Source organism: Martes martes (assembly GCF_963455335.1).
Source record: "Martes martes genome assembly, chromosome: 12".
In the NCBI taxonomy this organism is placed as follows: Eukaryota; Metazoa; Chordata; class Mammalia; order Carnivora; family Mustelidae; genus Martes; species Martes martes.
The window spans coordinates 51976524-51993010 of NC_137900.1; positions in this window are offsets into that span (position 1 = coordinate 51976524).

The following is a 16487-nucleotide window of genomic DNA, read 5'->3' on the forward strand; positions in this document are numbered from 1 at the left end:
CCTTAAGAGAAAAGAAAGAGGATGCCTATTTAATAAGCTAATAGATGGGTAAATATAAAATTTAAACAATTGATTAATTACAAAAGAAGAAAAGAGGAAAAACTGTAGAATAGGTAAGACAAAGAAAAAACTAATAGTAATATGGCAAATTGAAATTGAAATACATCAGTGAGTTCCCCTGTTAAAACAACAGCAGTCAGATTCAACTTAGCAAAAAAATAAACAAAACAAAAACTTTACTCATATGTTGCTTAAAAGAGTATACACCTTAAATCATTTTTATTTTATTTTATTTTATTTTATTTATTTTTTAAAGATTTTATTTATTTATTTGTCAGAGAGAGTGAGCACAGGCAGACAGAGAGGCAGGCAGAGGCAGAGGGAGAAGCAGGCTCCCCGCCGAGCAAGGAGCCCGATGTGGGACTCAATCCCAGGACCCTGGGACCATGACCTGAGCCGAAGGCAGCCGCTTAACCAACCGAGCCACCCAGGCGTCCCACCTTAAATCATTTTTAAAATGGTTTTATATTTAAGGGTTTAAAATTTCAACCTTTGAATACAATAAAAATCTTTTGAGGATCCAACTCAGGTCAGACCCACAGGTTTCTAACATACAAGGCTAACAAAGGCAAGTTATTCCCCAAAAAGCTCAGCTTCATTTTGGAAATATATCTAAGCTAAAACTAACAGAAAAGAAATATTGATACATGCCTTTAATAATATCGATACATTAAATGGAGTCTATATCTTTCTTTTCAATTCTATTTGCATTTAAACTTATTTGGGAGGTCATACATATGCCTCAAAATATATTGCTGTGATTCTATTTCTGAGCTCGGCAGGTAAGCATATTTATGCAGAATTAGCATGAATGAACCAGTTTGCAGCATCTGTTCAGTGCAATGTGGCTTTCCTCCAGGGTGAAAATGTCAACATAGCATAGCAACTTTTTGGAAAAGGGAAAGTGAAACTTTTATTGTTTCTAGGCAGACATAAATATCATAGGCAGTGTCATGACAGACTGATTAATGGACTTAGAAAAGAGGGAAGAAAATGGATCACTTGTATCATTTGACCAGTCTTGCACATTCTTTCCTAATTTTCTGGTTGTACCAAAACATGGGTTTTTTTTTTAGATTAGAAGGGTCAATCCGGTTACTCTTTGTGAGCACTGTGCATTAAGGAATGTCATGTTATTATGGAACTCTAGAGTAGAGGATGCTGAAGTGCTTAAGGTGTAGGTCAGATATGGTTCCATGTTCAAGAAATAAGTTTGTTATGTGGTTTTTATATGCGTTTATAATATTTCATATAAATTCATATATGTATATATTGATATGGAAATAAATGTGTACATATAACAATATATACACATTTATAAACACATGCATATGTATGTATATGGGTGCACATATAATTGTTAAATATATATAGATACATTAATATATATGAATTTATTAAAATATATATACAAATAAATACAAATACATGTACACACATCCACACACAATTCCTGTCTAATGTTCTAACACAATACAAAAATCTCTTCTAAATATCAACAGAAATTCATATTACCACTTATGATGCATGATCGATTGCTCTCTGTTTTGGTGTATCTGGATTGAAGGAAACAGTCTCAAATACAGCTTGCCGTTCAATTAACTCAGTTCTTAAAGTCAATATTAGTTTTATTCAATTCTAATTGTTTTTAGTCTATCTTCTTAAAGGTACCTTGCTCAAGTCCTATTGTCTGTTTGAGTATGAGATGTTTTCTAATATAAAAATTTGTCTTCTAGAGGAACATACTTTTAAGAAGTTACAGGTAGTAGAACTTTCAAACCAACTTCTTAGAACTCTATCACTTTGCAAATGAAGTATGCTTCAGAAACTTAAAAATAATGTGATTTGTCATTGAGATTTGGATTTGATAGGCAGAAAAATTACAATCAGTTTAAAACTTTGGGAGGACTAACATGAGGGAAAGCAATCTTACTTCTGCCAAAAAGGACTTTTTTTTTCCTGTTTACAACAATACAAATTATTTTCTGCCTGAATTTATTCTGATCTTAATTTCTTATCTAAGCGATTTGTCATCTCAATCTGCTTAACTCTACTGGTAATTACACCTTATTTCAAATGTTGTGAATATTTGTGTGGTATAGGGCAAAAAAATATATCAACTCTTTCAATAGCTTGAACCTGATTGAATGCCTGAAAATTGCACGTTTTAAGATGTAACTTGGACTGTAACCTTCTGATGAAATCTTAAAGTGACTTGTGGGGGGAAAAATGCTTCTTAGCTTTGTCAAGGAGAGCAAAAATAAATTTAATGTAAATTAGTCACAAATACAAGTTTATGGGTTAAGCACAGGTAATTATATTTTTAATGTCAGGGAAAATTGGAGGGTAACTGAGTTTCAGTTTATTGAAAGTCTAACATACTTTGTAATGTTTTGAGATGATAGCCAAACATGAAGTGTTTTTAGTTCATTTATCTAAATGGAGATAATGAGAAATAAACTTCATTTGAGTCATAAGCCTGGATATTACTTTATTATCATTATCCTCATTTCTGTCACATAATAGTATTATACTGGAGATTACACAGGTCAGCATGGGTTTATACCCATAGACTTACTGTGAGAAATGAAAAGGAGAGAAAAAAAAAATGGTCTTAAAAGAAAGAAAAGTATCAGTAGAGGTGACATAATGAAAAAAAAAATTTGTTATAGGAATCATTCACAGAAGAGGACGTTACTTCCCTTCCTTCCTTCCTTCCTTCCTTCCCTCCTTCCTTCTTTATTCTTTGTTCCTTCATTCCTTCTTCAAATTTCCATCCTGATCCTTCAGCACAGTGTGGAACATATGGTCTCCGTTCCCTTATAGTGATTTACTCTTATCTTACATGTTAAACTATGTTTTCTTTTCTCTGCACCGTCAATAGACAGGAAGACACTGTGTTCCTAGTTATCGGTCCTAAGGTAACTGTTGTTCAGCAAACTCATAGGAAAAAAATACTTTCAGCTAAATATGAATAGCACTATTGATGATTATTAACCTCTCCCTCCAAAGTGATATGTCAATATGTTTTCTTCCCCATTCACAAGTAACATCTTTTCCACAATGACTTATGTAAAACAGGAAATTGTATGTTAGAGCTGGGCCTCAAGAGTTCTGAGAATCTTATAAAGGCAAGAGTTGGCAGAGCAGAGTGGAGTTAAAGAAGAGCAGAGAGGAATGAATCTTCTTGCCAGAATAAGAAAAACACTTAAAACACAACTACTGATTATGATTCTGAAACTCAAATGTGTCTTCCTTGGCATAGAACCAGAGATGAATGAAGCAAGCAACGTCTTTTGTTTGGCACAATTTCAAAGCGTGCTTCCAAAAAAACAGACATTTGGTGAAAAGAGACCCCAAACATTCAAACGAATATCTAAATTTTTCTCTTTTCTCCTGAACAGAATGTCATTTCACTTCAGAATGTCATGTGAGCCTCTGTGTACATGAAGTAATCTCTCCATGTGCATCATGTTTCAATACCCAGGGTAACCACTCTTCCCTCTCTATTTTGATCATATAAACCAATAGCTTCCAATATTTGTTGACAGTTGACAGGGTGTGTGGGTGTGTGTGGGAGGGTGTGTCCAGGGTTGTAGCCTGGGTAATTACATGATAAAGCATGTAACATCTTGTATTGTCAAATTGTGAAGAAGTGCCAAAGACCTTTGAAGGAGTTCCCACTGGCCAAATTTGAAACAATTTGAGCCTTAAAAAAATCATTGCTGCTAAGATAGTAGATCTTGAAAATTTTCATTACAAGAAACATTTGTAACTACATGTAGTGACGGATATTAAGTAGACTTACTGTGATTATTTTATAATATACACAAATTCTAAATCATTATGTCAGTAGCTGAAACTAATATAATGTAATAGAGGTCCAAACTTAGATATATTCTACAGAAAATTGCTCTGTACTCTTAAAAAAAGAGAAAGGAGATAAAAGACAAAGGAAGAGGGACAAATTGTTCTAAATTAAAAAGGACTAAAAATGCATACCAACTGAACATTTCATATAATCCTGGGCCAGCTATGTTTTATTTTGTTTTTCTTTTTGTTTGAATCAAAAGACACAATTAAGTTTCTATACATTTAAATAATGGATTTACTTACCACCATTCAGTCTACTTTCAACAAAGCCATCATTATTCAGGTGAAGCCTAAGACAGATCATATAATTTACCTGTTCAAACAATCCAATGGCAGATTCTATTAGGGTAAAATTCAAACTCCTTCCTATGCTGACTTATTATTCAAACTGGAACACTTTTGAGAGCGAAACTATGTTATTAATAATTACAGTAGAACGGCAGGAATAAACTGGGGTATACAGTCACGGTGATGACAAATTCTTATGTGGTCCCTGTTATTTCTCTGATCTTCTCTCACTGCCCTCCCTTAATTAGACTGTCATAGTTACACTGGCCCTTCTGCTCTTTTGAGCAAATCAATAAATCCCCCATCACAACAGGGTCTTTGCAAGGATTGCTTCTCTCCCTGGAATGCTCTTGTCATAATTTTACCCACTGTGCACTCTTTTATTTCTGTGAAATCTCTTCTCCAAAGTCATTTCTTAATGATTTCTTAATGATGCATTCTCTGACCATCATTATCTAAAATTTCATGCTTCTGTTCTATGTCTTATCATAGCCACTTATTTACATACTTATCAATATAACAGAATATGTATTTTAATGATTTATCTTATTATCTGTATTCCATATTAGATCATAAGTTGACTGAGGGCAACTATTTTTATTTCTTGGATATAGTCATGTAACTCCTACAGGAACCTCTAGCACTTGGTAAGTATTCAATAGATGCTTATTGAAAGGGTTAAAGAGAGTATTTTATCATTTCAATGAAAAATATTCAATTTACTGAATTTTATGAAAAATACATGAATTATATGAAGAGTCAGCTCTTTACCTCAATGTATATCTTTATCTGTAGCAACAAAAAGAAATAGTATTTATTAAAAATAATCATTTATTTTTAATTTATTAAAAATAATCATCTATTTACTTACATAAGAATATTAATAAAATATGAAGAGTGAATTCTGGGTACCATTCAATGAACTCCATCCTTGGATTGGGTTAAATGGGTAAACAATAAAATGCTTTATTGTTTTGGTTGCATTTCACTGATTAATGGTTAGATCAAATATTGTATTTTCATTGATTTAATTGAGATATAATCAACGTGTAACATTATATTAGTTTCAGGTTTACAACATAATAATTCAGTACTTGTTTACAATGTGAAATGATCACCAAAATAATTCTAATTATCTTTCACCATATAAATTAATAATTTTTCTCTTCTGATGAGAAATTTTGGGATTTACTCTCTTGGCAAGTTTCAAGTATGCACTACAATATTATTGAGTATAGTCTCCATGTTGTACATTCTTTCCCCATGACTTACTTATCTTATAATTGGAAATTTGTACCTCTTGACCCCCTTTACCTGTTTTGCCCAGTCCTCACCCTTCCCTGCCCCACCCAGCAAACATGTTCTGTTCTTTGGATCTATAAGTTCTATTTTGTTTTGTTCCTTCATTTCTTTTGGATTTTTTGATTCTACATATAACTAAAATCTTATGGTATTTGTCTTTGTCTGTTTTTCATATTTTCCTATTCAGAATACTGTCTTAAAGGTTCTTTTTTATTTGGTTCTTAGTGGTTAACTTGTTTTCTAAAAAATCATAACTTAATCATTATGGTTTCTCTTAAGTACAACACTTTACATTATTCTACTATAAAGAATAGGCAGCAACATTTTATAAAGTTTAGGAGACAGAGAAATGTTTAAGGGATTCAGATGTAAGCTTACTATCCTAATTTCAATTTGAATTTGAAGCAAGCAACTTGGGTTTAAATTTCAGAACCATGTTGACATCCTGTATGATTATAAGACATTTGCATAAAAGTTTTAAGCTTTAGGACTTCTTTCACATTATTATTATAAAATGGAATGAAATAATGAATTTTAAGCACTTCATGGTACACTGTTGTTTATTAACTACATAGTAAGCTGTCAGTTACTAGGGTACTCTATTATTATTAGGTTTTATTTTTATTGGTTATCATCTTTGTCCAATAATTTCCATATGTATGCATATTTGCATATTTGCAATGATGGAGTATATTCAATTTTATATCATGTGTTTTACTTAATAGCATATCATCAATAAGTTTAATGTTGCAACATAATATGCATAATTTTAACTTTAATGAAATGCATATTATTTCATCTAGTGATAGTATCATAACTTATTCAAATCTTAGAGTAGTATTGGGCAATTAATTAAATACAAATCTGGTAGGGTGTAGTAAAAGAGCCATGGTCATAAATTCATGATAGGTATACAAATATATTTATTAAGCCTTTTAGGAAAGCAAGTTTGGAAAAATATCAAAACCTTTAAACATATTCATTCTCTTTGACCCAGCAATTCCATTTCTGGGAATCTCTTCTAAAGAAATTATCAGAAATGAGGACAAAGATTTATGTGCAGAGATTTTATCACGCCATTATTTATGGCAGCAACCATCTGGAAGCAATCCAAATGTCCTGCAATAAATGATTAACTATATCATGGAGCAGCCATAAGAATAAAGAGTAGGCAGCTATTGTAAAATGTACTTATGAAGAATTTTAAAGATATGGAAAATGATCATAATGTAATATCAAAAAAAATAGAGCAGAAACAGATTTTATATTTACAGAATTATAGCATGTACATAAAAGTACACATATGTGCAAGGAAGTATTAGTAGTATCTCTGAGTAGAGAAATTATAGCTGATTTTTTATTTTCATCAATTTTTCACATCTTCTCTGATTAGCATATATCACTTTAAAGCTAATTTTTAAAAGAAAATAAACCTACTGTTAAATTACTACTGGTGACATCTATGTTTAGGTAGGAGATTATGAATGATTTGGCATGCTGGGTATTACAGTTCAGCACTAATGGCATGACACCTTTGTTGATGAGCATGATAGTGCATCCCAAAGGTAATGTAAGGCTATATCCAACTATTTTCAGCTACTCTCAGCTCTATGGAAAGTTTCCAAATTGCAGTGTTGTAAAAGGAGAATAGAGTTAAAGTCTTATGAAGTTACAGACTAATGAACAGTAGCAGCAGGTTCATCCACAATCCAATTACTTGGAAAGTAAATGTACCATATCTAGTTAGTGATATTGTTTAATATTTAATCTTGTGAAACCAAAGCACGGACATTAAAGTTCTATAGCAAACCCTAGAAGCATGAAAATAAAGTATAAAGGTAGCAGATCTTAATATTTCTACAGAAAAGAAAAACCCTATAAAATTGCTTTATGTAGATGTGCTATTACAACAGGATAAATGAAAACTGATTCAGTTCTCATTTTTCTCCTTTTATCAAAAATAATTAAAACTAGATTAGGTCTGTTGCTGTCCCTACAAAATACCTTCTCAGATTCTATAATGCTTGGTACCCTATTTAAAAATGAGCATTACTTAAGGTCATACAGTTTTGAACTTGAACTTAATAAAAATAAATTTCTAGTAAAAATATAGTAGAAAGATGACTCTGTAGACTCACTATCATAGGTGTTATTGCTTCCTACTTCTCCTGACCCCACATAGCTAGAGAAACTGAGGCCTCCAAATTATGAGCTCATTCTCATCAAGGGCTTAAGCCAATTAATCTGAACCTTGGGAATAGAATATAGTAAGCCCTCTCACTACCAGTGGTAGATGTGGAACTATCAATTTTATTCTTAATCTAGTATGTGGTATGTGAGTAGTGAGTCCACTGAGAACAAGCACGTGTCCTCAATTACAATTTAAGCTTATAGGAATACAACTTTTACTTCTTCACTACAACTAGATCCCTGGGTCAAATTCTTATTGTACTGCAGTTTCTCTCAAACTCAATTATCTTAAATCTATTATTTTCCTAGAACCCCTAGAATAACCTCATTTTCTTCCTCTTACCTATAGAAACTGCAGCCCATTTTTTATGTATTCAGATGCTACCTGTAATCCAGTATCAAGCCCAATATATCACACTGAATCGGGAGTCACCCATAGAGACTAAGATACCTGAATTTTGTGTCCCATTCACTATAATGACCTCCTTTTTTATTGCCTATAAACAAAATAGACAAAAGCAAATAAGTTATCATCTGGGAATATTGTCTACCTTTAGCTGCAAACTGCTCTTCGCAAGCTCACACTGTGTAGCCTGACTTAAAGCTGTCTTCTTTTCTCAAGAACCCATCTCCCTAGTCGCAGGGATTTAGTCCAGAAATAACAAATGCCAGCCCTAACAGACTTCTCCTTACGATTTTTCAAATTTGAATCGGAAGAAGACTACTTTCCCTTATGTGATAAAGATAAAATCATGTGACATGCACAGCTGGCCATAGCTGTAGGATATAGTATTGTAGGTGACATTGATGACCCACTCATATCCTCTTAGTCATTACCATTTCTATGCACATTGACCCAAACTCCCTCCGGTAATACCTGCATCTCTTTGTGGACTTCTGTATCCTCTAGAGCCCTTTCTACACAGGTATGGAAGGTCAAAAGTCATGAGGAATGAACACTCCATGAGAGAAGCCCTCATTTATGACTGAGAGGAGCTGGTGGGTTAAATACCCTAATTCTGTCACTTTTGGGTGGAATAAGAAGGTGTTGCAGGAACAATACTGTCTCTGATACCTCCAGTTGAATAAACTCCAGTGGAACTTTGTAATATACCATTTTTTATCTTTTTTCCCTGCTGTAGTTGGTTTGTTTTTTCCCCTCAGCCTCCTACAAAAGCCTCCAAGAAACATCTTCCAAAAAACTACATGCACTCCGAATATAACCTCCTTTTGGGGAACTCAAAATAAGATATCCAGGAATATAGAGTAAGACGGTTTTAGGGAATAAAACAATCAATCAAAAGGACAAGGAGGTCAGAAGTGGAGACTCCTTACCCAATAATCCTAATGGATTTGCAGAACTTAGTCAGTTTTTCTTTATTTCTGTTTTGTGAACTGGTAGTACCTGCTCTTTTCTTCTAATTGCGAAATTAGTGTTTGAATCCAACAATAGATATAAGAACCATCCTAGCACCATTTATTGAAGAGACTGTCTTTTTTCCACTGGATATTTTTTCCTGTTTTGTCAAAGATTATTTGACCATAGAGTTGAGGGTCCATATCTGGGCTCTCTACTCTGTTCCACTGGTCCATGTGTCTGTTTTTATGCCAGTACCATGCTGTCTTGGTGATCACAGCTTTGTAGTAAAGCTTGAAATCAGGTAACGTGATGCCACCAGTTTTATTTTTGTTTTTCAACATTTCCTTAGCAATTCGGGGTCTCTTCTGATTCCATACAAATTTTAGTATTATTTGCTCCAGCTCTTTGAAAAATACTGGTGGAATTTTGATTGGAATGGCATTAAAAGTATAGATTGCTCTGGGCAGTATAGACATTTTAACGATGTTTATTCTTCCCATCCAAGAGCATGGAATGGTCTTCCATCTTTTTGTGTCTTCTTCAATTTCTTTTAGGAGTGTTCTGTAGTTCCTCGAGTACAGATCTTTAACCTCTTTGGTTAGGTTTATTCCGAGGTATCTTATGGTTTTTGGTGCTATAGTAAATGGAATCGATTCTCTAATTTGCCTTTCTGTATTTTCATTGTTAGTGTATAAGAAAGCCACTGATTTCTGGACATTGACTTTGTATCCTGCTACATTACTGAATTGCTGTATGAGTTCTAGTAGTTTGGAGGTGGAGTCTTTCGGGTTTTCCATATAAAGAATCATGTCATCTGCGAAGAGAGAGAGTTTGACTTCTTCCTTGCCAATTTGGATACCTTTTATTTCTCTTTGTTGTCTGATTGCTGTTGCTAGGACTTCTAATACTATGTTGAACAAGAGTGGTGAGAGTGGGCATCCTTGTCGTGTTCCTGATCTCAATGGGAAGGCTGCAAGCTTTTTCCCATTGAGGATGATATTTGCTGTGGGTTTTTCATAGATAGATTTGATGAAGTTCAGGAATGTTCCCTCTATCCCTATACTTTGAAGCGTTTTAATCAGGAACGGATGCTGGATTTTGTCAAAAGCTTTTTCTGCATCAATGGAGAGGATCATGTGGTTCTTCTCTCTTCTCTTATTGATTTGTTCTATCACATTGATTGATTTGCGAATGTTGAACCATCCTTGTAACCCAGGGATGAATCCTACCTGGTCATGGTGGATAATCTTTTTAATGTGCTGTTGGATCCTGTTTGCTAGGATCTTGTTGAGAATCTTAGCATCCATATTCATCAGTGATATCGGTCTGAAATTCTCCTTTTTGGTAGGGTCTTTGCCTGGTTTGGGGATCAGGGTGATGCTGGCTTCATAAAAAGAGTCTGGAAGTTTTCCTTCTGCTTCAATTTTTTGAAACAGCTTCAGGAGAATAGGTATTATTTCTTCTTTGAAAGTTTGATAGAATTCCCCAGGGAATCCGTCAGGTCACAGTCTCTTCAATAAATGGTGCTGGGAAAACTGGACAGCTATATGTAGAAGAATGAAACTTGACCATTCTCTTACACCGTACACAAAGATAAACTCGAAATGGATAAAAGACCTCAACGTGAGACAGGAATCCATCAGAATCCTCGAGGAGAACATAGGGAGTAACCTCTTTGATATCAGCCATAGCAACTTCTTTCAAGATATGTCTCCAAAGGCGAAGGAAATAAAGGCAAAGATGAACTTCTGGGACTTCATCAAGATAAAAAGCTTCTGCACAGCAAAAGAAACAGTCATCAAAACAAAGAGGCAACCCACGGAATGGGAGAAGATATTTGCAAATGACAGTACAGATAAAAGGTTGATATCCAGGATCTATAAAGAACTCCTCAAACTCAACACACACAAAACAGATAATCATATCAAAAAATGGGCAGAAGATATGAACAGACACTTCTCCAATGAAGACATACAAATGGCTACCAGACACATGAAAAAATGTTCATCATCACTAGCCATCAGGGAGATTCAAATCAAAACCACATTGAGATACCACCTTACACCAGTTAGAATGGCCAAAATTAGCAAGACAGGAAACAACGTGTGTTGGAGAGGATGTGGAGAAAGGGGAACCCTCTTACACTGTTGGTGGGAATGCAAACTGGTGCAGCCACTTTGGAGAACAGTGTGGAGATTCCTCAGGAAATTAAAAATAGATCTTCCCTATGACCCTGCAATTGCACTGCTGGGTATTTACCCCAAAGATACAGATGTAGTGAAAAGAAGGGCCATCTGTACCCCAATGTTTATAGCAGCAATGGCCACGGTCGCCAAACTGTGGAAAGAACCAAGATGCCCTTCAACGGATGAATGGATAAGGAAGATGTGGTCCATATACACTATGGAGTATTATGCCTCCATCAGAAAGGACAAATACCCAACTTTTGTAGCAACATGGACAGGACTGGAAGAGATTATGTTGAGTGAAATAAGTCAAACAGAGAAAGTCAAGTATCATATGGTTTCACTTATTGGTGGAGCATAACAAATAATATAGAGGACAAGGGTAGATGGAGAGGAGAAGGGAGTTGAGGGAAATTGGAAGGGGAGGTGAACCATGAGAGACAATGGACTCTGAAAAACAACCTGAGGGTTTTGAAGGGGCGGGGTGGGAGGGTGGGGGAACCAGGTGGTGGGTATTAGGGAGGGCACAGATTGCATGGAGCACTGGGTGTGGTGAAAAAACAATGAATACTGTTACGCTGAAAATAAATAAAAAATTTAAAAAAAAAAAAAAAAAAAAAAAAGAACCATCCTAAACTATGTTCCTGCGGTAGGCTAATGATGACTGCTTCAAAATGCCCTTGTCCTAATCTCTGGAACAGGTTATTTTATATGGAGAGAAAAACAGTTTGGGAAATACGATTAAATTAAGGATCTTGAGATAGGGAGATTGTCCTCCATCCTCCAGGTACAGCCACATATTTTAGAGACCAGGTATCTAATCCTACTGGTCCTCTAAACCATTTTTCTTCCTTTCAGCAACCTCTTTTCTTTCTCTAGCTGCCATCCACTGAAATCTTAGCCTGTGTCCTGGCTTGATCTCAGGCTAATCAGACTCAACTGAATTTATGTAAAACCCAATAATTTTATGAACAATTTGCATAATGACTAGTTTACCTAAAATATGACCACACTCCACACTTTTTTGTTTCATTTTGTTTACCTCTGTGTGTCTTGTTTACTGTTAAATTCTTTATTATTTTAAATGCACTCTAAAATGTCAATGGGCACACTGAATTTTATATATGTATGTACATAAATACAAGTTATCCCATGTACTACATGTGAGATTATTCTAATTTATACATGTGCAACAATTGAAGGACTCATGATACATTGTTTTCAGGTCCTTTAACTTCACATATTAATATAAATACATTGTATTTTACTTTGTCACTTATTTACATGTTTTCATGTTTATTGGTCATCATCTTTGTCCAATAATTTCCGTATATATGCATATTTGCATATTTGCAATGATGGAGTATATTCAAATTATATTGATTTTAGGCAAACTGAATATAAGAAATATTGGATTAAAGACCAGTGGCTTTAGAAAAGTGATCTGTTGTATTTTTTGACTCATGTTTTTACCCTGCAATATCTATATTAAGATGATAATAATGGATAGCAAAAAGGTAACAGTTTTAATGTAGTTTAGTCATTTATTAGCTATAAAAAAGTAGAGAATTTGCTAAATTTTTCTGAGTCCATTTCCTCATCGATAAAGCTAATGTAATTTCCTCTGACACACAGAATTTCTCTAAGGATTAAAGTAATGTATAATGTACTAGTTGAGTGCCACATATAACATTAGTACATCCAGGGACACCTGGATGGCTCAGTGGGTTAAGCCTCTGCCTTCAGCTTAGGTCAGGATCTCAGGGTCCTGGAATCAAGCCCCACATTGGGCTCTCTGCTCAGCAGGGAGCCTCCTTCCCCTCTCTCTCTCTGCCTGCCTCTCTGCCTATTTGTGATCTCTCTCTGACCAAAAAAAAAAAAAAAAAAAAAACCAAAAAAAACTTAGTACCTCCAAATTTTGTGATACACTAAGTTTAAAGAAGATGTTAAATCAGTGTCATAAATCAAGGTCTAGCTACTTGACCTCCTCCCTCAGTTTAATCATCATGGGAAGATTTGATATTGGAAATTTGTATTACATTTCAAATTAGTACTTAATAAAAAATTCTTCATGAAGTTGGTATCAGTAATAAAGTACACCTTTAAATAATAAAAGTAATTTATAAATATTAACAGTTAAAATTGATGAGGCCACATTATGCAACTTGCACTGATCTTAGGACAAAATTATTTGACTCTTCAATGGAAGTAAGGTTGAAATCTGTAATATACATCTATAGAAATGGCATTGACCGTGGTGTCCATGGTTAGCTAGAACTTTCTCCATTCCTATAAAAAGCAAAAATTCCATTCCACATCTTACCCATTTTGGCACTAGAATCTGAGCCTACCTTTGTGTCACCAAGTAACAACCCCCCTCATTTCTGTCTCCATATCCTTACAGGTCTTAAAATACCTTTTCCTAACTACCCTTCCATATTCGTGCTTTCAAGGAATTAGTAGAAATTTCTAGACTCTTGCCCATGCTGCTCCCTTTGCCTTTCCCAATTTCCCACTTTTTATTTCACTGAGCGAACATACTCATTGATTCAGAGCATTTGGGCAGCATTTCATCTAGTAAACTGTCCCTGATACCTCCATGTAAATTAAAGTCTTCTTTCTGCTTTCTGTTTCATCATTTGGAAATTCCTATTATTGAACTTAGCATGCTATTAAGTGAAAATAGATTAAGACATGGCCCCTAACCAGGATTAGGGGCTCAATAAGTGTGCATCGAATAAATAAATAAGCAAGAGGCAAAACTAATATAGTAGCTGAGTGTACTGCATTTTCTCATGGCAGAAATATTTTGAATAACACTTTGCATTTTCCGGGAATGTCCCCTAAAATTTAGTTACTACAAAATGTCACTGAACTATAGTTTTGCTAGACTGGTAGTGAAGTAGAATAGGCACACATTCATTTTAATATTTAGGTGCTATGCTTTTTGCATTTCTTAGCTGGTTGTCTTTAGAAGAGTTTAGTAATAATGTTAGAATGCCAGAAAATCCCCAAAACAAAGAGTTTAGGGGATAATACACTTGTCAAAAAAAAATAATAATAATAATACACTTCTCATAAAATTCATTTTATAAAATAGAGAGACAAAATTGTTTTTATGAAAGAAAGGCAAAACAAACTTCTCTTCTTAGCTCAAAGAACATTCTTAAACCTGTATGAAATATATACATACTCTGAGGCCAAGAATAAAGATATACATATTGTGTATGTAAATATATATATGTATGTATGTAAATATATACATAATAAGTTTTATATGTTATATAAATATATAATTATTTAACTATAATTATTCAATTCATATATATACATAGGCACATGTACATATATATATATATATATATATATATAAACTTGCATTGTAAGTTATTCACAGAATCACTGAAGATATTTAGCTAATGAATGAGTTAGCAAGACAAGTTCCACTTTCTATTACTTAAACACGGAATGGTCCAGAGTACAAAACTTTTAAACATTCCATTAATTCATATAATGTGTAATGTATTAAAATCATTATTTGTGTAGCTATACAAAGCCATGCATTCATTACCTGTACCAAGGTCATAGAGCCCAAACACAGATTTAACCTGAGGATGTGTTCTCTCCTATACTACTACAGTAAATACCTTTTTTTTTTTTTTAAGATTTTATCCATTTATTTGACAGAGAGAGAGCACAGCAGGGGGAGCAGCAGGCCGAGGGAGAGGGAGAAGCAGGCTCATGGAGCAGGGAGACCAATGCAAGGCTCCATCCCAGGACCCTGAGATCATGACCCTAGCCCAAGGCAGACACTTAACGACTGAGCCACCCAGGTGCCCTTCCAGTAAATAGCTTGTATTGACTGTGTAGATCTGACATTTTCTATCCCACTATATGAGTTATTTGTTTCATTGACCCTCAATTTATTCATAAGTAAAATAAAAATATATATGTCAATATTGGTATGAAGATTAAAAAAATGAGATAAAACCTCTGGCATGTGATAGAGACTAAACATTCTTTTTTTATGTAACACAGTAAATGTGTTGACATTAGTTTGGGGAAGGAAGAAAACTTTCAGCAAATTTGGCTGATTGATTAACCTTGATTTCTGTCAAATTCAGGAGAATTGTGAATGGACATTCACGTTCATATAAAACTATGTAAGTCTTCATTCTCCTTAATGTTCATAACCTACCACCAGCTGTTTAGGCATCTGTACTGTTAGTTCAGGACTAAATTTAAACAAATGTCACAGAGTGGAGAATTGAATCAAGCCGCTAGATTGAGTCAGCAATCTGTAGCCTCCCAGCCAAGTCCAGTTTGCGGCCCATTTTGTAAATAAAGTTTTATTGGAACACAGCATGTTCATTTATTCACACATTCTCTATGGCTGCTTTTGCCTACAATAGCAGAGTTGACTACTTGCAACAGACCATATGGTTGACAAATATTTTCTATTTAGCTCTTTACAGAAAACATTTGCTGAGCCCTGCTCTATACAATTCAGGAAAACAAAGCCATACTACAATGGAAAATGGCTTTGTGTGATTGAAGGAGATAATTTTGAATGGGGATATGATTTGGAATATACATTCAGGAAGTTCAAGAATAATTCAGTTTCTTGAAGCAAAACTTTAGAGAATGGCTAGATTTCAGCAGTAGTAAAATGTGACAGTTTCCATGTAGAACAGAGTAAATCTGATTGATTTAATTTAAAGGATTTCATCAGGCAGCTAAAATCACAGAGTGATAATCTAATGATTCCAGCATGATCAAATTGGGCTGACTATCCATATTTTCTCCACAAGTTACTATAATTTCATGACTGCCAAAAATCTATTAACTTGACAATCACAGTAACTTGGTAAGAGTTCTAACATTGGTGTGCTAGGTTTATGGTCAAACTGTAGACCTTCTTTTTAAGGGAATGTTGTTAAGTTCCCTATTTGCAGTATCAATAGAGAGATAAACAGATAGGTAAAAGTAATAATTCACTACTTTTTGTGCCCTGATTCCTCTTACATTAGCTATTCAAGATTGAAATACAAGAACTGAACCATGATTACGGTCTAGAATCTTTCATATTCAAAGCAATCAACAAATGTTTGATGATGGCAATACATCAAATTTATTGTATTTGGTCTATATGGTAATTCAGGGTAGCTTCCCTAACCTTTTCTATTGGGGAATTTTTAAAAAATGTATACGTTCCTACTTGCATAATC